The sequence below is a fragment of the Oryctolagus cuniculus genome, chromosome 6 (assembly GCF_964237555.1).
Source record: "Oryctolagus cuniculus chromosome 6, mOryCun1.1, whole genome shotgun sequence".
In the NCBI taxonomy this organism is placed as follows: Eukaryota; Metazoa; Chordata; class Mammalia; order Lagomorpha; family Leporidae; genus Oryctolagus; species Oryctolagus cuniculus.
Genome location: NC_091437.1, coordinates 105,338,862 through 105,359,164, shown reverse-complemented (window position 1 = coordinate 105,359,164; position 20,303 = coordinate 105,338,862). Strand labels below are relative to the sequence as shown.

Below are 20,303 nucleotides of genomic sequence, written 5' to 3'. Positions count from 1 at the left end.
AAAAAAAGAAAAAGAAAAGAAAAAAAAAAAAAGAAAAGAAACAAATAAATTAAGATTCGAAAAGGACTAGGAACTTTTACATCCTTAGTAAATGGCTGAGCCGTTTCAGTGAGAAACACTGGGTAACTCTGGGAGGAGACGTGGTCTTGACGCAACAGGTTACTGAAATTTCTCGAGAGAGCAAACCCAGGCAGAATATCCCACGAAAGGAAGTTTATTTGTAAAAAGAGAGTCCAGGCAGCTTTTTTTTTTTCTTTTTCTATTCTGAGGAGTATTTTCTTTTCCTTTTCAGAAGCACCAGATCAGGAACTGTATCTTGGCTGGGCCACCTGCAAACAGCCCTTAGAACAATGTAAGTCACTCTCTGCAGGATACTGATTCGACGGAGCACATGTTGATTGGGCAGAATGGGGGCTTTTTTTAACTGGAGGAATTCCAGATCTTTCCTTAGGCCTGTCTCTCCAGGGAAATGAGCTTTATCCTCAGAAATCTACAGAGAACCTGAGTAAGAAGGAAGATTTATGATGGGAGACGCTGGGCGGAAGACAGTTATCTGGTGGGCTATCTAGAAGCTCATCTTTGTGCTATTAGAGAAACGCTCCTCTCTGGACAGGATATGGTCTGGTTATCACTTAATCTTCTCAAGTTTCATTCCCTTTCTGCTTCCAAATGCCCCAAATATACAGAGATGCATTTCATGAAGACAGCCTTTGAAGAGGCAGTTTATCCCAGCTGTTGCAGTCTATCTTAAACACCTACCTTTTCACCCGAGTGTGGAGTTTACATGTCGATAAGGGATGTAAAAAAAAAAAAAAAAAAAAAAAAAGAGGTGGGAGAGGCTCTGCAGAAATCTCAGTGAACACTGGGGCTGCCTCTGGGGACTGGAGGAAGAAAAAGAGCCCAGAGCCCAGGAAGCTTCGAATTCCCCAGAGGAGAGAATACATGCTTGTCTGGCCCCAAACACCAGGGACTGTAAACACATTTCCAGTGACATAAACCAAGGGATTCTCTGCCTGCTGTTTTGCTTTAAAGATGCATGTCGGTGAGCCAGCCCTGAAGCTGTTGGCTCATCCACGAACTCTCTCTCTTTCCTGGCCTCCTTCGTGATGACTTCTCAACCCTGCCCTAAGCTGACGACACTCCCTTGCAGGCCTGGGGTGCGCTCCCAGTTGGCCAAGTGGGATTTGTTGGAAATGACCGGGTCTGCAAGGTCGGAGCCAGAGGGTCTTGGGGGGCTGCTGGGGTACGTCTGGAAGATTTTCATAGATTGCAGGATGCAGCGAGGAGGGAGGTTGGAATTAAGAGTTCAGGGGAGAAAACTGGAAGGGTGGTCCCGGGGTCCTGTTGCAGCCTGTTTTAGCTGATGGGGGTGGTGGCAGAGAGGAAGTCGACCTGGGACTGGGATTCCAGCCGCTGGCTCCTAGAGGATGGGCTGTGTGTTTGAAGTCAGGACTGGTGGGCTTCAGGAAGCCGCTCCATCAGGTTCCCATTAGCCCAGACAGCGGCAGCGGTGGGTTCACACCACAACATGGTAACAATTAAGCCTCCTGCTACTGGTCCTTACCCTGGGGTGAGGCGCTTTTCTTCCTTGCTGATGTGACTCGAAGTCGCCCTGGTTTCCTTACGGCCTGATTTCCTGCAGATCTCCGTGACTTCAGGTCTAATCTTCTGAGACCGCTCATTAGACCACACAAATTGCAGCAGCCGTCTCCAGCACGCAGCCCCGCTTCCAGACCCCCACGTGCCGAGGAGAACGACTGTATGTCTCTGAAACACGAGAGGCGCTTCCTGTGTGGACAGTCGGCTTACCAAAAATCAGAGTTATAAATATTGGGGCAAATAAACTAATTATACGTCCCTAGCCTGAGAGATCCTAAGTTATTTTCTTCCTTTTTTTTTTTAAAGGTGGTTTAGAACAATTATGTGCATTTTCAGTGATGAGAGAGCTAATACATGCACAGTGACTGTAACATGGAGCAGGAAAAGAAAACGATTTTTGTTAAATGTATGGTGTGTGTGTGTGTGTGTGTGTGTGTTTCCCATAAGAAAAATACTCCTATATAGAGAGAAGTCAGAGCAGAGAAGGTTCCATTTGAGCTGAATCTTGAAAGACAGGTAGAATTTGGACACATGGAAGTCAGTTGGAAGAAGAAAGGGCATAGCAGGAGACGGAACAAAAGCGTGGGCATTTCACTGAGCGGTGCTGGGGGACGCCAAACTCTATGTAAGATGTAGCTCCTGCCTTCACGAAGCTTCCATTTCAGCTGAAGTGTTACAACCAATGGAGGTAAGAAGTCACTGAGGCCGGCGCCACGGCTCACTAGGCTAATCCTCCGCCTTGCGGCGCCGGCACACCGGGTTCTAGTCTCGGTCGGGGCGCCGGATTCTGTCCCGGTTGCCCCTCTTCCAGGCCAGCTCTCTGCTGTGGCCCAGGAGTGCAGTGGAGGATGGCCCAAGTGCTTGGGCCCTGCACCCCATGGGAGACCAGGAGAAGCACCTGGCTCCTGCCATCAGATCAGCGCAGTGCGCCTGCCGCAGCGCACTGGCTGCGGCGGCCATTGAGGGGTGAACCAACTGCAAAGGAAGACCTTTCTCTCTGTCTCTCTCTCTCTCACTGTCCACTGCCTGTCAAAAAATAAAAAAAAAATAAAAAAATTAAATAAAAAAGTCACTGAGAAGGTAACCGAAGACACGGCACTGAAATCCAAAATGCCGAGACGGGGATGTTTGACTGGGGTGGTCAGGAGCAATACGGTTTCACGTGAGAAGAGCTGTCAAGTTGGATGAGGTAAGCTGGACAGAGCGGAGGAGGGGTGAGATTTAGCGCGAGGTTTAGAGCCGAAGGAAGGTCCCTTTCTTATAAACCAAAAACTGTTCAGGCAAAAATAAACTAGAAATAGGAAGAAAACACACAAAAAAATAAATTAGCGGTGTATATGTATATATACATATATATATATAATTTTATTTTTTGACAGGCAGAGTTAGTGAGAGAGAGACAGAGACAAAGGTTCTCCCTTCCATTGGTTCAACCCCTAAATGGCCGCCATGGCCAGCATGCTGTGGCCGGCGTGAGACGCAGGCATGCCGTGTGCTGTGGACCAGCAGTGCTCAGATTTCAGAGTCGCTGGGAGTCGTTAAAATGCGTATCTCCAGGCCGGCCCGAGTTTCGGGTTTAGTGGGTCTGGCGCGCCATGCGATGAGCTGCATTTGGGGAACTTTCCCTGGAGATCTGGTTCTAGTCAGCACACTCACATTTTGAGGGCCACTGTCCTGGGCGGGTCGGCACGCTTTTACCTGAGGGAAAATGCTGGGAAATTTGATTGTACAAGCAAGTACGCCAGAGAAGTATTAAAAATCAATCTGCTAGGCCTGGTGCTGTGGTGCAGGTCAATCCTCCACCTGTGGGGCCGGCATCTCATGTGGACACTGGTTTGAGTCCCGCTGCTCCTCTTCAGACCCAGCTCTCTGCTATGGCCTGGGAAAGCAGAAGATGGCCCAAGTCCTTGGGCCCCTGCACCCACATGGGAGATCTGGAAGAAGCTCCTGACTCCTGGCTTTCGATCGGTGCAGCTCCGGCTGTTGCGGCCATCTGGGGAGTGAACCAGCGGAGGGAAGGCCTCTCTCTCTGTCTCTCCCTCTCATTGTCTGTAACTCTAACTCTCAAATAAATAAAATCTTTAAAAAAACCGATGTGTGCTAACTCTCTTTGTTTTCCTTGCTGTTGATTCTCCATCTGAACAGAACTACAAACCTTCTTGGTTTTCAGTTTCTAATAGCTTCTTGGTTTAGAATGAATTATTGTAGAAGAAAATAACCCCTTTTCTTTGTTTCTTTATATATGTCTCTCTGTATATTATATAGACATATATAACTTTAGAGAAACTGCTATGGTTAAAGCAGTTAAAGGGCATCATTTAAAAGACAGGTTCCAGGGCTGATGCTGTGGCATAGTGGGTGAGACCACCACCTGCAATGCTGATGTCTTATATGGGCACCGGTTCAAGTCCCGGCTGCTCCACTTCTGATCCAGCTCCCTGCTAATGTGCCTGGGAAAGCAGTGGAGGGTGGCCTAGGTATTTGGGCTCCTGCACCCACGTAGGAGATCCAGAAGAAGCTCATGACTCCTGGCTTTGGTCTGGCCCAGCTCCAGCAGCTGTGGCTATTTGGGGAGTGAACCAGCAGATGGAAGATATCGCTCTCTCTCTGTAACTCTGACTTTCAAATCAATCGATCAATCAGTCAATCTGTGTTTTAAAAAAAAAAAGTTTCCATCCATTCCTTGGGCAACAAGCATATTTCTTTATTCACTTTACATCCACCAAAAAGTGTAGTCTGTTATGGGATTGGCATTACTGATCGCAACACACCAGATGGCCTCTGTCACAGCCAGCCACCTTGTATTAGTCCCTGGTTGTTGCTAAAACAAAATACCGGAAGCTGGGTACTTGGTTAGGAAAAGACACAGAGCTTTAAGTCTGAGAGTACAAGATCAGGTGGTCCCATTGGCTCAGCCTCTGAAGAGAGCCTCTGGCTGTTTCACAATATGGCAGTGGCCTCAAGGTGGGGGCACTTGCCAGATAGAGTGAGCAGGTGGTGAGAAAGGAAGTGTGAGAGCTACAGGGGCCCTGCTTGCTTTTTTTTTTTTTTTTTTTAAATAACAATCTGGTATCCCAACAGAGCCACATTAATCCCTTCTGCGGGAGGAGCCCTCAATGACCTAACTACCTCCTACTGACCCCACTTCTTAAAGGAGCCACCACTCCTTTTTTTATTTAAAGATTTTATTTATTTTATTTGAGAGGTAGAGTTACAGTGAGAGAGAGACAGAGGGAACTGTGAGAGAGGTCTTCCTTCTGTTGATTCACTCCCCAAATGGCCGCAACGGCTGAAACTACGCCAATCGAAAGCCAGGAGCCAGGAGCTTCTTCCGGGACTGCCATGCTGGTGCAGGGGCCCGAGGACTTGGGCCATCTTCTTCTGCCTTCCCAGGCCACAGCAGAGAGCTGGACTGGAAGAGGAGCAACAGGGACTAGAACCGGCGCCTATATGGGATGCCGGTGCCGCACGCAGGTGGAGGATTAACCTACTGCATCATGGTGCCGGCAGAGGAGCCACCACTCCTAATATGGTACCTGCACCCACACCCTTGAGGGGCAACCATGGAAAAACCACAACACCCATCAGAACCCAACTATTAAAAACAATGACCAAGGTTCCAGTGCTGTGGCTTAGTAGGTTAAGCCTCCACCTGTGGTGCCAGCATCCTATATGGCCACCAGTTTGAGTCCCTGATGCTCTTCTTATGATCCAGCTCTCTGCTTATGGCCTGGGAAAGCAGTGGAAGATGGCTCAAGTGCTTGGGTCCCTGCACCCGTGTTGGAGACCTGGAAGAAGCTCCTGGCTCCTGGCTTCGGATTGGTGCAGCTCCAGCCATCGTGGCCATCTGGGGAGTGAACCAGCAGATGGAAGACCTCTCTCTCTCTCTCTCTCTCTCTCTCTCTCATTGTCTCCTCTCTTTCTGTCTGTAACTCTACCCAATAAAGAAATAAATTCTTAAAAAAAAAAAAACACTGACCAAAAGTACATTGCCAAATGATGCACTTCCTGGGGCATTTTAAAAAAATGTTTTCAAGAGTTATATAAACAGAGATTGCAATTCTTATTCCTAATCTTTTGGCTTTTAGATGTTTAAACAAAATGTTATCAGTATAGCTTCCCCCTATTTTTATAGTGAGAAATATAATCCAGATTAATGAGAAGACCTTTTAAGATGTTTTTGTTTGCCTGCAAAGGCAGTTTCATAATCTTTTTAATCCATTGGTTTATTTAGGACTTTCAGTAAGCTAGATTGAGGTGGGGATGTCTTCATGTATACCTAACTTAGTAGACAGCCTCTCCTGCAGATGTTTAAAGATCCAGTTCTAGTACACTATATCCTGGATACAGAAATGTGCAGTATACTCACCAAAGTTTCCTTAGATCTTGTGACTATTGGAGCTAAGAGTTGTGTAGTATGCAAATGACAGCAGTTACAGAACTGAACAATACATGCAGTTATTAGCATGATTCATATTTATAAAGTACTCATTTGATATGAATACTGAAAATATACATGATTATATTGTCCAAATTTTGAATTGAGCAAATAAACTAAGTAGCTAGGAAGAGCATTTATTTTATGATAATGATCCAAATGTATTATTTATTATCTTTTCTCATGATTTAATACATGGAGAATAACTAAGTAATTCATAACTTTTAAGAAATGTCCTGATATAGAAAGAAATTATGCATTTTCATGTCATTAGGGGCCAATGGTGCTCATTTCTTCTTAAGAACTTAAGGGATTTTACAGCAAAGACAAGAGAGAGAGAGACAAATGTTGTGTGTGTTGAGAGCTAAAAAGGGCCTCTGGGGGACTGGGTTGATTGTGGGCATTTGTCTGGGAATGCACGATCACTTAACAGCAGGGCAAGACCAGAATCCTGGACTTGTAAGAATTCCTGACTCTTTGGCTGGGATTCTATGCTACACTGAGGAGCAGCTTCTTTTTCTTTTTTCTTTTCTTTTTTAAAAATTAATTTATTTATTTGAAAGTAGGAGTTACACAGAAGGAGAGGCAGAGAGAGAGAGAGAGAGAGAGAGAGGTCTTCCATCCGCTGGTTCACTCCCCAATTGGCCGCAACGGCCTGAGCTGCGTTGATCCGAAGCCAGGAGCTAGGAGGCTCTTCCGGGTCTCCCACGAGGGTGCAGGGGCCCAGGGACTTGGGCCATCTTCTTCTGCTTTCCCAGTCGATAGCAGAGAGCTGGACTGGAAGTGGAGCAGCCGGGACCTGAACCAGTGCCCATATGGGATATCAGCACTGCAGGCGGCGGCTTTACCCGCTGCACCACAGTGCCAGCCCCAAGCTTCTTTTTCGAAGAGAAATATTACTAGTGAATTTACTTTACATTTATTACCTACCAGTATTTATTGCCTTCTATCTTCACTCCTTCAGCAACTTAGTAGAACAATATTTTGAGTGAAAATGAATGAACACAAAAAGGAAAACTTAACTTGATTTGTCCTCTAACCCCAATACTGAAAATGACTTTTAGGGCCTTTTTTCCCCCTGGGCCAGATATATTTGTTGTGTGTGTGTGTGTAAAGAAAATTTATGAATTGAGATCATGTTTCTATTTACTTTCGATGCATGGTGCATGTTTCCATGTGTGTATTACTTTATTTTTTTTAAAAAGATTTATCTATTTATTTGAAGGGCAGAGTGACAGAGAGGGAGGGAGAGACAGACAGATCTTCCATTATCTGATTCACTCCCCAAATGGCCTTAACAGCCGTTCTTCAGGCCAGGCTGAATCTAGGAGCCAGGAACTCCATCTGAGCCTTCCACACGGATGACAGGGGCCCAAGTACTTGAGACATCTTTGCTGCCTTCCCACGCATGTTAGCAGTGAGCTGTCTTGAAAGCAGAGTAGCTGGAACTTGAACCGGCACTCTGATACGGGATGCTGGCATTGCAAGTCGCAGCTTAACCAGTTACTCCACAATGCCGGCCCCTGTGTAATACTTTGAGTGTGTTTGTTTGTTATCTTTGTTACCTGAAAGCCAGGGATTCTCTGCCTAACACATGAGGTTGTCGATGTAGCATACTAAGTGTCTCTTAACAGAGAGAAGCTAGTTTTTATATAAACCTCTCAATTATTTCATTTCTATAATTGTTCCCCCTTTGTGAACTCACCCTGGGCAAGCAGATTCCTATTGCACATTCTATTGTACAAAGCTATTTTTAGAACCACTCCAGGATTTGTTCTCAAACTAGTCGACGATCCTCTCAAGAAATTGGCCTCAGTATTGTATTGTCACTTGGTTTCTGACCAAAAGTGTGTGACTCAGTTTGCTCAACACCCTTCTTGATCAAACAATGCTTAAGGACGGTTCAATCTTTCCAAAATCAAATCCACTAAAATCAAATTAGTGTGGAAAGGATGATGATCTGGCACAACCAAGGAAAGGAAGGAGGGGCTCAAGAAAAGATGAAAAATACTGTGGGTAACAACGTAGCCCTGGGATCCAGGCGGCCCGCTGAGAAGACCGTGTTGGCTGTCAGAGTTCTGACGTCACACCTGTTCCATCAGCATCCGCCTTGTACTCTCACAGCCATTAATGTGGCCACTAAAGAAGATTCCATGCATCCTTTGCTTGGAAGTCTCCATTTACATCTGTATAAAAAAGCAAAGGAAACAGCTAGTAGGGAATTGACGGTGGACATTGCAGTGGGAGTTTGCTTAGTCTCAGAAACCCTTCCTGTTTTGTTCATGCCTTCACTTCCTTCCTTACTCTCCTCACTTCCCCAGCCTGGTCCTCCTGCTCAACACCATCCACTCCACTGCTCTCCTCCTGACTCTCGCTTCTCTGATCGCCTTGACTTCACCCGACGCCGACCCCGCCCTGAGTCCTCCCAATAGCTGCTTTGTCCACCCCGGGGAAGTCCCGGGACAGAAGGATGCTCTGTGCAGGTGGCTGGCTGCTCTACTTCCTTCTGTCCTCAGTATTTCTCCAATTCCCTTCAGCGCCTGCACCTGAACTTCACAACTCCCTGTTCCCTCCCCTCACCTTGTGCGTCACACAGACAGGAAAAAAAGAAAAAAATTAAAACCTGAGAAGCAAACAAAGAAAAAGAGCCGGGAGCCATCAGTCCTGCAGCCTCCACACCTCCTAGCTTCTTACCTTCCTGCTTTTCACTTCCAGGTCTGAAACTCTGTCTCCCATTTCTTTCCCAGGCTGCCCTCACCTCCCAACTCCCTGGCCCTGCATGCGGTACACTTTCCCTTAGGCTCCTACTCATGTCAGAAACCGCCTTTGCCAGCTCTCTCCTTTCCAGGCTGCAACATCTCCCACCTCCCTTTTCAGCCAGGGACGTTTCTAATCTTCCCTCTCCTCAGAGACAAAAGCAGTCTCATTCGCCTCCTTTAGCCCCACCCCCACCCCACCCCCACCTCCACTCCCTTCTCAAGCCACCACTCCGCTCTGTCCTCCTGACCCTTCCTACCCAGGGTATGCATGCTCCCTTTGTGCCCATCCCCACCACCCGGCCTCAGTCTGCAGCCCCCTGCCTCTTAACCAAGCTCTGTCTCCATTCCAGCACCAACAGGGGAGGCTTCCTGGTGTGCATGTTGCGAGCTGTGCAGCTCCTGGATGTAGAGCCTTGCACAAGTTACTTCCCCTTTCTGGGCCTCAGCCCCTTCCATCTTTAAAATGGGGATAACTGCGCTTGTGCTCCTTGGTAAGCATTAGAGTGTGATAACAACGGAAATACAATTGATTGCAGAGTCTTGTAAGGATAATCATTGGGGGGAGGGGCACAGAAAGTGACCTAATAGAAGAGAGATGATTCATGCCGGGCCATTTCCCTAGAGTGCCCTTGTCTACCGCGTGACACCCAGTAAGTCCCTGTGAGTCATTCTGCTCCCAGTCCACAGTCTATTTCTTCTTCTGATCTTTTCCTGACCACCCACCCTTCCTGCTGCTGATGGTTTCTCCGTCCTTGGCGCACGTGGTTCTGGCCAGCCCTGCCTTGCTTGGTGGGTAGCTGGCTGCACGTCCAATCTGCTCTATGACACTGGGAACGCATGCAAGCTGAGGGTGTGTTTTATTTAGTGGATTAGTTTGCTAGGGCCAAGACAAAGTACTTCAGTCTGGGTGGCTTAAACAACTGGAATTGATTTTCTCACTGTTCCGGGGGATACACACCCAAGATCAAGGTGTGCGCAGGGTTGATATCCTTGTGGTCTCTCTCCTGGGCTTACTTCTCCCTGCACTTTTGCATCATGGTCCTTCTCTCTGTCTCTGTCTCTCTGTGTGTGCATGTGGAGTGTCCTAATCTCCTCCTATAAAACACAGCAGTTGTGTTGAATTAGGCCCCACCCCACTAACCTCACTGTAACTTCACCGCCTCTTAAAAGTCTCCCATCTTCCAGCACAGTCTCGTTCTGAGGTGCCAGGGGTTAGGGCCTGTGAATTTGGGGGCAGCCACGAGTCAGTTCAAATCACGCATCTTTGACACCGCGCAGGGTCTAGCATGGTGCCAGGCACCTCTGTGTCATCAATGAATTAGGGAAAGGGAAACAAGGCAGGAAGCAGAAAAAAAAAAAACAAAACAGCCTTAAAACCCGTCTGATATGATCTTGGGGAAATAGTGGAGAAAGCAAGGAAGGTTAGTCACCAGCTCTAATGTTCGCCTTTCAATAGCATGTCCTCGCACAACAGGATTATTTCATTAGAGCTGGGTTTCATTCTTCTTGCAAAATGATACCCCTGGGAAGGGTGACATCACGGACAAAGCGGAGCAGGACAGATTCTTCTTTTGTTACTCCCTGCGATGGAGCTTCCTGGGCCCAGTGCATGGTAAATGCGTGGTAGCTTTTACTGCTTTCTCATGGTTAACCTGGTGGTGACCACGTGTGCTCTAAGCTCTGTGAAGACAGGGCCGCTTCTTGTCTTGCTCATGGCCGTGCTCTTTGACCTCACAGGGAAGTTAGCAGAAAGTCAAACCTCTACATCTTTGTTAATACATAAAGATAGGGGCCAGCGTTGGGTGCAGTGGCTTAAGATAGCTCCTGCGATGCCGGCATCTCGTAGCAGAGCGCTGATCAGAGTCCTGGAAACAGCCCTATATCTGCTTCTGATCCAGCTGCCTGCTGATGTGCCTAGGAAAGCAGCAGGAGGTGGCCCTAGTATCTGGACCCCTGCTCCCCACGAGGGAGGCCTGGACAGAGTTCCAGGGCCCTGGCTCTGGCCTGGCCCCGCTCTGGCTCTTGCATCTCTCTGTCACTCTGGCTTTTAAATAAACAAAGTAAGTCTTTAAAAAAATAAAATAAATGAAGATCCCTCACCTCGAAGGCTCTCATTTCTCATCCCTGGAAAGAACTTGTTTATTGAGTACTGACTACATGTGAGGCCTGGTAGTCTGTGTTTGACATGGATTATTTCATTTCATTGCTCACATCAAACATTTGTGGGAAGTGCTATTTTTGTTCTTGTGTTTCAGATAAGGAAACTGAGGCCCAGGAGTTAAATAAAAACAAATGGCAGAGCCCCTGCCTCCTTTTTCTTTCTTTGTTTTCTTTTCTTTTAAACCTTTAGTGAAATTAAAAAAAAAAAAAGACTTATGTATTTATTTGAAAGAGTTACAGAGAGAGAAGGTGAGACAGAGAGAGAAATTCTATCCACTGGTTCACTCCCTAAATGACCACAACAGCCAAGGCTGGGGCTGGGCCAAAGCCAGAAGCCAGGAGCTTCATCTGGTGTCCCACGTGGAAGGCAGGGGTCCAAACACTTGGGCCATCTTTGGCTGCCTTTTTTTTTTTTTGACAGGCAGAGTGGATAGTGAGAGAGAGAGAGACAGAGAGAAAGGTCTTCCTTTGCCGTTGGTTCACCCTCCAATGGCCGCCGTGGCCAGTGTGCTGCGGCCGGTGCACTGTGCTGATCTGATGGCAGGAGCCAGGTGCTTCTCCTGGTCTCCCATGGGGTGCAGGGCCCAAGCACTTGGGCCATCCTCCACTGCATTCCCTGGCCACAGCAGAGAGCTGACCTGGAAGAGGGGCAACCGGGACAGAATCCGGCGCCCTGACCGGTACTAGAACCCAGTGTGCCAGCTCTGCAAGGCGGAGGATTAGCCTAGTGAGCCGCGGCGCCGGCCTGGCTGCTTTCTTCAGGCACATTAGCAGGGAGCTGGATTGGAAGTGGAGCAGCTGGGACTTGAACTGGTGTCCATATGGGATGCCGGTGTTGCAGGTGGCAGCTTTACCCACTGAACCACAGCTCTGGCCTTGCCTCGCCTCATTTTTCTATTTCTCTTCAGAGCACTTCCAGCCTGTACTCAAGAGATGCCTCTGTTGCATTTCCTCATCTCCCATTTTGCCCAAATCTCACAGAAATGAGCGCCCCTCCTCCCCTCCAGTCTTCCAAAACCGAACACACCCAGCGGGCTGGATCCAGTGGCCTGGGCTTGGCCTCTGCTTCAGCCCCTCCTAGCATCCTCCAGCAGGGCTAAGGGCTCCCCTTCTTCCTTCTCCTCCTTCTCACTTCTCTCTCCTCAAGCCTTCCATGTTGGGTTCACTTCCCTGGGTGTCCCCTGTCGCTCCCCGTCTTCGTGGAGGAACGACACAGGACCCTGTGCTGTTCTTTTGTCTGCTCGGCCCTCCCGGGGTTTGCTGCTGGTTCTTCCCGGGTTGGCTACCGTCCCTTCCACCTCCGTGGAAGGGCGGTTCCCCCTGCCACTTTCCCCACTTCCGCGGGGGAGTGGCACACCGCCGGCCAGCTCTCTTAGGGGCTGCACAGGTGTTCCTTCAGATAGATGTTACTGGTGCATGTTGTCTCTCTCCTCCTTTATAGTCCTCTTCCGCCAATCCCAACTCTGCTACCCACACGCCGAGTACACTGCTCTCCTCCAATCAGGAGCAGGTCCTACAGTTTATTGGTTGAACTGGAGGCAGCTGTGTAGAAGCTGTTTCCTCCTCTCCCAGCGCCATATTGTGGGAGAGCAGATGCATAGAATAAGTCTTAATTCCAGTAACTTAGTCTAGTCCGAGTTGCTCCCAGTTGCTCCCCACAGTCCCCTTGGCTGGTTCTCTCACCTCCATTCTGAGTCTAAATGTGGCGGTGTGCCAGGCCTCAGCTGGTTGATCTGCATTCTCTGCCCAGGGAAGCTCAGCAGTCATGTGCAGATGCACAGTCCGGATGGCTGTCTCCAGCCCCGATTTCTCCCTAGAGCTCCAGAGTCACACATCAGACCTCCGTGGGACATCACTACCTGCGTGTAGTGCATCAGACATCTCAAACGAAGCATCAAATACAACCCGTGGTTCTGTGTTTGCTTCTTTAGTCCCACTCAGACCCTCTCCATTGTTCCCCACTCAGGTAAAGGCACCAACTTCCCCACAGTTGATCAGGACAGAAATCTAGGCATTGCCTGTACTTTTTTTAAAGTGAATTTATTTATCTGAAAGGCAGCGTGACAGGGAGGGAGGGAAGGAGGGAAAAGGAGAGAAAGAGAGGGAGGGAGGGAGGGAGAGAGAGAGAGAGAGAGGCATCTTCCATCTGCTGGTTCACTCCCCAAATGCCTGTAACACCCAGGACTGGGCCAGGTTGAAACCAGGAGCCTGGAGCTCCATCTGGGTCTCCTACATGGATGGCAGGGGCCCAAGTACCTCACCGAGTGTGCAGTAGCAAGAAGCTGGATAAGAAGCAGAGCAGCTGTGATCAAACCAGGCACTCTGACACGGGATGCAAGTATCCCAAACCGTACCACAAAGCTTCCCCTTGTTCTTTGTTTTCTTTCATTCTACATTTGAATCTCCAACAAGTCCTGTTGAAGGTTTAATCTCCAAGGTATATCTCTAATCCAAGCATCTCAACTCCCCTTCCCCTTGGAATTAAGATGAAATCCAGGGTTTTGACATGGCTTACTGGACTGCCCACGGTTTAGCTTCTGCTTGTCATTAGGACCTCCAGTTTGGCCAAAGTTCCCCTCATGCATAATGCTTAAGACAGCCTGGACTCTACTCTCTTCCTTGAACGTGGAAGACTTATGTCTGCCTCAGGGCCTTTGCACTCACTGTGCCCTCTGCCTTGAATTCTTCCTCCATATTTTCACACAGATGGCTCCTCCATATCAGTCAGGTGTCAACTAAAGTGTCATTTCTTCAGGGAAGACTTCCATGAACACCTTGGTTTAAGTTGTTTCCCACTCACAATTCCAAGCCCTTCTATATCAGGAAAGTATTTGGCTGTGAAGAAAAATAAACCCAACCCAAACTAATAGAGCTTTACCCATCTCTCCTATGAGGACATCCAGGACGTTAGATCCAAGCTGTGCAAGGTGCAGTGATGACATCAGGGACTCTGGCTCTTTCTCACTTTCCACTGTGCCATCCTTAACAGCTTGCCTTTCTTCCTTGTGACCATCACTTCATGCTTACAAGATGGCTGCTGGGCCACTGGGCATGGCGTCTGAGTTCCCAGCTAGGAGAAGGAAATGCTGAAAGGCTCAATATTTTTTTTCTTACCTGGTCTGCATGTTGTTAGGCAAGGAAACCCTCCCCAGGATGCTCTCTCTGGAGGCATGGATTCGTTTCACACTGCTACCCCTAGCAGTAAGTACGGGAGGTGGGGAAATCAGTGTTTCATCTTGCAGCTAATCCCAGCCACCTTTCATGATGCATTGCCCTGTTCAGTTTTCCCATAGAATTTATGATTATTTGCAGTTATCTTTTTATTTAACTGTCCTCATACGCTCATGCTCATGCTTAGCTATTCAGGGACTTGTGGCTGTGACTAAAATGAATCTCTGGCATGTAATATGCAGCCAGTGCCTATTTGTTAATAATTGAATAAGCAAATAAAAAGGAGATTTGCCTCCACATGGCCAGTAGAGTTCTAAACCACCTACACAGCACTAGCTAATCAAAGCTGACTTTGTTGACTTGTGAGCATTGTATGCAAATTGACTGGCATGCCATCAGGACAGGTTGAGATGGTCACCCTCCAGATATGAGGGCTAATGTGGTCCTGTTCCCCATGGTTGTGTTGATGACATCTTCTATGAGGCCTGCACTTTCTCCCCAAGTTGCACTGTGACAGCTCAATGGGCAGAATGTCCATGGGCTACAGAAGCTAAGGGTCCTCCCACAGGATTCAGCTACTGGCCATGCCTGGATTCAAGTTCTAATTCACCAAACTTCCTGACCATGCACAAGCTCTAAAATAATCTGAGTGGTGTGTATACAGGCCTGGTCAGGCACATGCTAAGTTTCTGTGTTAACTAAGACTCTGCTGGAAAGAAGGGATTTCATGGTGGCCCTCAAGTTCAAGATTGAGCATGGGTACTGCTGGAATCTAGACCTCCCTGGTAATCACTGGTGGCCAAGATGCAGTCCTTATGCAGGAGCAAGAATAGCCTCAGGGGAATTCCTCACCCTAAGGAAGAGTTGGGCCATTAATTTCAGCCCAATGCCAAAGTCTCAATGATCAGTGGAAAGAAGAAACTGAAGAGTGTCCTTGCCCCCGGATGGGCTCTTTATGGATTCATGTCTGGATTCAGGGGGAATAAGGTGCTGTGAGTAGCTGTGGGAAGACATATTTCCATTACAAATTCTCCAAATATAAGGCACAAAGCCATGCTACTCTTGGTGTCTTGAGCCAGCAGCTGCATAAGAGGAGGAAAAGTGTTCTTTCCTCCTTGTTTATGGTTGATGGAGGAAGGGCCTCAGAGAACACAGAATCTCATCAGCGTGTTGAAGTCCCCAGTGTAGTACCTGCATCTTCAACAGCTTGTTCCTAAGTGTGTTGATGACATCTCCAGGAACGTTCAGAAATAAAGAGAGACCAGATAGGGATGGAAGTCCCACAGCAGTGGGCAGGAGGGAGAGCTTCAGTTGTGTGTCATCGTTTGCAATAGGAACCCACTTATACATTAGTCCTGTGTCCAGCCCAGCCCAACTAAGTCCATGGAAAATGGGCTATGTGAGCACTTACTGAACAAGTTTTTGTGTTTGTTTTGCCAGGTACTAGATGCTGAAGATGGGGCGGGGAACCGGACAGTCTTTCCTTTCCTAGAGCCTACATTTTAGAGGGAATGTGTTGGTCCATTCAGGCTGCTCTAACAAAATAGTAAGAGCAGAGTTGCTTAAACACAATAGAATCTTGTTTCCTCTCCATCGCAGAGCCCGGTTAAGTCCAAGGTTAAAACACTGGCAATCTGGTCTCAGGTGGGGGCTCCACTTCTTGGATCATTGATGGCTGTCGTTCCCTGTGATCTCACGCGGTGGAAGCGGTGGCGGTCTCTCCGAGGACTCTTTCCTAAGGGCACTCAACCCATGCCTGAGGACCCTGCCCCAGTGACCTCATCACTGCCCAGTGGCTCCTCCTTCTCCCACCATCACCCCGAGGGTCAGGATTTCAACATGCGGATGTTGGGGGGACACAGACATTCAGATCATAGTAGAGAGAGATAGAAAATAAGAATTGATGAAAGGGCTAAAAGTTGGATGTAGAAAGAAAAATTAATTGAGAGTATTTAATCAAGAATCAGAAGAGAAGTTTATGAGAAAGTTCTCTTAGGAGGAAGATACCAACACTTCTCTGATTTTTCTTAGAACTTCAAGCCATAACCAGCATCCCTGTGAGCCAGGCCTTCCAAGTTCAGCCCTTTCTGTATGCTCCCTATCCACCTACAGCCTCGTGGCCTTAGCCATGCATGTGGCCTGGCATTGTGATTTATGAGTGTGTTGCCTCTGTGGCTTCTGAGTGGCAGCTTCCCAGGCTCTGCAGGGCCGTGTACAATGGCGAGAGCTGACTTCGGGGCTTGCGCAGTATCTGGTGACTGTGAGACAGAGTGAACCAATCATGTGAGTCACGTTACAGCAGGTGAGGAGTGGGTCAAGCAGAAAGGCTTCGTGTCAGGCTCCTGAAATGCTACAACAGCTGCGAAGGGGAGGTTGTGGCTGACCCCGCCTCAGGCTCAGGGAAGATTAACCCGCGGGCTGCAGCAAGGTTGCTGGGATAGGGTCATCTCAGCCACTGCACATGCTGGGGGCTGCGGGGTTGGTCTGGCTGCTTGCCGGTGGAGGGCCTTTGCAAAGCCACAGAGCTGGAGGAGCCTAGACCTGGAGGAGGTCACAATCCCTGGGACTCGGACGAATTTCAAGCAAAATCCTGAAAACCTTCTATCATTGATTACTTTGACCAGAAAAAGAAAAGGGGATCAGTTTGTCACGCTCTGCAAACATGTTAGGAATTCTAACATGTTGAATGACACTTACTTTACTCAGCTGTTAACAAATTAAAAAGCAGTATACGGGGGTGGTTGTTGGGCCCAGTGGTTACGATGTGCTTGGGATCTTATATCCCATGTCAGAGTGCCTGGGTTTGAGTCTGTTTTCAATTGCAGCTTCCTGCTATTGCACACCCTGAGAGGCAGCAGGTGATCCCTGCCACCCCCAATGAAGATTCATATGGAGTTCTTGACTCCTGGTTTCAGCCTGGCCAAGCCCTGGCTGTGTGAGTATTTAGGAAAGAGAAGCAGCAGATGGGAGTGCTCTCTCTCTCTCTCTCTCTCTTTCTCTCTCTGCACCTCCCCACAAGTCTCTTTCTCTGTGTCTTTTACCTTTCAAATAAATACCCAAAACAGCAATGTATGTCATGAAATCACTTCTTTCCCACAAGTGAAATCCAGACTGGGTATAAAGAGGCTGTTTGATTTCTTTGGGGAATAGGAACGCCAGGCAATGAGAATGAAGCACACTGCTTACTTGGCATCCCTGGGAAAGCAGAGCTTCAAAGGCGGTAGCACAGGAAGGAGGGATTGAATCGCAGGAGCACACCTTGGCCATTGTTTGTTTTGACCAACAGCCTCCGTAGAAATGCACGCTGCTTTATGACCCAGCCAACGATAAGGATAAGGATGGTTCTCCTACCAACTTACCTGCCTACCTGAAGTTGGTTTCACGAAGTCTCACTCACCTCCACTATGTGCGGTGCACTCTGGCATATCCCAGTGTACTCTTCTTCTTTTTCATAGTCATCAGCAGAGCCTGTTAAATTCAGTGAGCTGTGTCTCTCCATCTGGAGAATGCTGCCCCAGTTGGCTTTAGAACGTTTCAGCTGTGGGGCCAACCAAGGCTGACACTGCGCTCTACAGTGTGGGTGTCTGGACTGCCTCAGGGCCCGGAGTCCTGCGGAGAATGTGGGTGTTCTGGCTTTGCACTGCCCCAGGCGGGCTTGGGAGCCTGCTGACCCTGTGCCATTCTGGGTGAGGGGTTGAGTGGTGGTGTGAGCAGAATCCCCTCCTTCAGGGATCTCAGCTGCAACAGGCCTTCTACGTTCCCATCTACAAAGGAGGCGTTCAGCAAAACTTCATGACTTAGACCGTTACGGAGTGGAATTTGCTATCATTTAAGAAAGGGTTGTTATGAATGCTTATCTAAGAAATGTGCTTTTAGGGACAGCATTTGGCCTGCTGGTTGAGATGTCCACATCCCACATGGGAGTGTCTGGGATCAAGTCCCAGCTCCTCTCTTGATTCCAGCTTCCTGTTAATGCACCCCCCCGGGCAGGGGGCAGCAGGAGATAGTTCAAGTACTGGGCTTCTGCCACTCGTGTGCCAGACCCAGCTTGGGTCCTGGCTTCTGGCAGGCCTTCTGTTGTGGGCTTTGGGGAGCGAACCAGCACACGTGAGCTCTCTGTCTCTGTCTCTCTGCCTCCCAAAGAAGTGTCCGTAAACGTGACTTTAGTCAAATGATATTGTGAGTCCTATACAGGGAGTTTCAGAATCTCCCCCACTGAATTGTAAAATAGTGAGGTTAGGGCATTGGGAGAACAAAGTCCTCTGCTCTCACCGCTGCTCTTCCTTCTGCCTGTCTGGTGGATGATCTGAGTCAGGGAGGTGCACCTGACCTCAGAGCAGCAGGAAGGAGTCATTGTGCCCCCAGGTCAGGAAGAACAGGCCCAGGTCCTGCTTACAGGAAAGACATCCTTCCACCTGTACGGGATGTACAATGCTATGCTGAGAAAATGAACGTTTAGAGTCAGATGTTGGTGTCGGTGTTGTCGTATCAGGGGTGTCCTTAAGGCTCCTTAGTGAGGCAGCTGATGGTCTGGATCCCTTGCTAGTGCGAAGCTTAGACCCCAGCCAAGGACTCATTGTCAGCTTTCTCTGGGATCTGGGTCACACACACACACACACACTGAGGAAGATTTTTTTTTTTTTAAGATTCACTTATTTATTTGAAAGACAGAGAGAGAGAGAGAGAGAGAGAGAGAGAAACATCTTTCCACCACCACTGGTTCACTCCCCCAAATGGTTGCAATAGCCGGAGCTGAGCCAGGCTGAAGCCAGGAGCGAGGAACTCCATCCTGGTCTCCTGCATGGGGCCCAAGTCCTTGGGTCTTCATCTGCTGCCTTCCCAGACACATGAGCGGGAAGCTGGATTGGAAGTGGAGCAGCTAGGTCTAGAACTGGCACTCAGATGGGATGCTGGCATACCAGTCGGCAGCTTAAGCAGCTGCACTACAGTGAGGTCTTTTTTTATTTATCAGTATATAGACAATCAGTGCCTTACCAAGTAGTTAAAAGTAGTGTAGGGCAAACAAATGACAAGCGACACGTTGGACATGTTGGAGTAGACCCCTTCCTGGAGGCCTGTGATTTTCTTAGCTACAAGAGCGGCTATAAGAACCAGAAAGCCACTGCCCTCCTGGGCTATAATTACCCTCCCAGGAGGCTCCCCTCGGCAGAATGAGCTTTGGGTGGGCACTTGTCATGCTGTGTGCTGGTCAGGAGTGGTGGCCAGAGAGGGGTGAATGTGTGCTCCGCCCCTTTCTTCTCACGCCCTGGTGTGGACTGACATGGAACCCCCGGGGGGTCCTCCAGGTAGAGGCGTAGAACTTGGGTTGGAGAAAGACTCGGGCTTTTCCTAGTCAGCTCAGCAGGGACACCCCTAGGAGAAGGAAAGACAGGTGCAGGAATACCTGAGTTATGAGGAGGGGTCTTTGGAGAAACCTCAAAGAGACCTGCTCTCAGCTCCATGTTGTCTACTGAGCGTCCCCTTCGGTCCGCTGTCATTATCTTCAGGCATGCCTTCCTCTAGTGCCACGAAGACACGAAATCTTCTGGAGTCTGCTGCAGTTCCCGTCCTGCAGTCTTTTGTTGCCGATGTTTTGCTTTGGCTTTTGTTTCTTCGCCTTTGAAATATTGGCTGTGCTTTCAGAAAATTAGACCTTATTGAAAGTTCCAACACGTCTCGCTCTTTGTGTTGGGGAAGACGTGACGTCTGGCACATGTGTAGGAGATTGGCGGAGGTTTTGGCACGTTTGTATCTGTAAGATCAATGCCAGCTGCCTGGAGTTCAGTTCCTAAGGGGCCAGGGCCATTCTTACTGCATGTAAACTACACAAGGTTAGCAACTGTACACAATTAAAGGGATGTGAACGGTAGAATAGACTAACACGTCCTGCTAATGGGGTCAAGTCACCACCAATCAGAAGTTCATTTACTGCCAGAAATAAAGCAATTACTAGGACTCTAACATGAAATCATTCTGCCATCTTAGGGTAAAAACAACTAAATCTCCTCAATGGGAGAATGCTGCAAGTGAGGGGGCCTGTTCTCTGTAGATTTAGGAATTCACGACCAAGGTATACGGCCTGTAAGAGCATTTAGCAGCATATGATTTTTATAGAGAACTTCAGTGTTAAAACTGTCAATGAAATTAAAATGGAATATTCACATGCTTATGGATTT

General features: G+C 48.4%; 1 long non-coding RNA gene across 1 annotated transcript in view; it reads left to right on the top strand.

Annotated features, from left to right (window-relative positions):
- Positions 1–2,525, top strand: part of LOC138849931 (uncharacterized) — a 69,156-nt gene extending 66,631 nt beyond the window's left edge. The window contains exons 2-3 of the long non-coding RNA XR_011389171.1: positions 293–1,210; positions 1,643–2,525. This is a non-coding gene — a long non-coding RNA (uncharacterized lncRNA). The remainder of the gene's footprint in view (positions 1–292; positions 1,211–1,642) is intronic.
- Positions 2,526–20,303: the final 17,778 nt, after the last annotated feature.